This window comes from Meleagris gallopavo, chromosome 22 (assembly GCF_000146605.3).
Source record: "Meleagris gallopavo isolate NT-WF06-2002-E0010 breed Aviagen turkey brand Nicholas breeding stock chromosome 22, Turkey_5.1, whole genome shotgun sequence".
NCBI classification, from domain to species: Eukaryota; Metazoa; Chordata; class Aves; order Galliformes; family Phasianidae; genus Meleagris; species Meleagris gallopavo.
The window spans coordinates 3,321,194-3,322,597 of NC_015032.2; positions in this window are offsets into that span (position 1 = coordinate 3,321,194).

Below are 1,404 nucleotides of genomic sequence, written 5' to 3' on the forward strand. Positions count from 1 at the left end.
TTTTTTTAATTATATTGCTGAAATCCCAGCAGAATCACTGGGGCTCACGTGTTCATACCCTGTAATACTGTCTGATAACCCGCTAACAGCAAGTGTGAAATTCTGCAAGCCAGCTGAAACCTTGTCCTTCAGTGGGGTGCCTCCTGGCTCCGAAACGCTCCCTGCACAGTCAGCCCTTCCTCGGTACATTTGTGGATGACCACATTTTTCCATTAGTGCTGCACTACGTCAAAGGAGACATGGGCTGCGTAACCTACGCTTTGTCCCTATTGTGTTTTTAGATTGAGCTAAAATCACAGCTTCCTTTTTATTTTATGCTTCAGTTGTGTTGTAGCAGTTAGCGATAGGCGAGCAGAGCTCAGCTTGCAGCCGGCTCTGATGCTCGCTCATAGCAGATTCCCAGGCACAAGCTAATTACAGCTGAGAAAATGAGAGAGGGGAAATAAGAGACACTTTAGATAAAGCGTCCTTCCCAGCTTGTGATTCTGAAGCTGGAATGGAAAGGGCCTGGGAAGGGATTATTAACACGCATAAATGGCACCTGAAGAATGCGGTGTTAAATTATGGCAAGGCTGTTGCAGTTTGAAGAAGGAAGCTGTGATCTGCACATCTGCAGCTCTTTCCACTTGTTACTTTCCAGTGTCAGAGGAGCCTGAGCAGCTGCTGCCAGGTGCCTGATCTCCCCCCTTCCCCCTCCTGCAGGCCCCCTCGCTGGGAAATACAGCTACGCTTCCAGGGGAAACGATTGCTTCTGTTGCATTGGTTGCCTCTGTGCTTCAGCCTGAGCCCTCCAAAGCCTTCAAATGCCCTTGTTCACACTAAAACACTCAGTGATATGCAGTAAGCTTGCAAGAGGGCTGCAGGGCCCTAGGAGAAGTGTTACTGCTTATCTGGCCTTTGTTTGAACTGAGCCAGCACCAGGAGGTTGCTATGGATGATGCAGTCTCTGGTTCTGCCTGTATTGGTATGATATCCTACTCAGCTGTATCTTATAATAACAACAAATAAATGGTTGTCAGCGTTAAGCACCATCAGAGATGTGAGTCTTGGAGTGCTGTGGTTCAGCTGTAAAGGTCTGGGTGCAAAGGAAGCTCTCGTTTTGTCAGTGGGCCTGGATGTTTCCAAAGCAGGTTGGGGGCAGCTTTGTTAGGATTCTGTTCTCGTGTTCTCTAGTCAAGCCGACTTGCAGCGAGGTTTTCCTCCATCTAGCAGGGGCTTTGCTGTCCTACTTCAGTGACGCCGGGCTGGATTCTCAGCAGAGGGATATGTGTAGCAACAACAACGAAGGATCCACAGTGCTTTGAGAAGTGGATTTGAGATAAAAATACCTGGGTGCACGTGGTCTTGACTCCTTTTTGTTTTGTTGTTCCGTTTCTTAAAGAAAAGCATATTTTTCCTCCAATT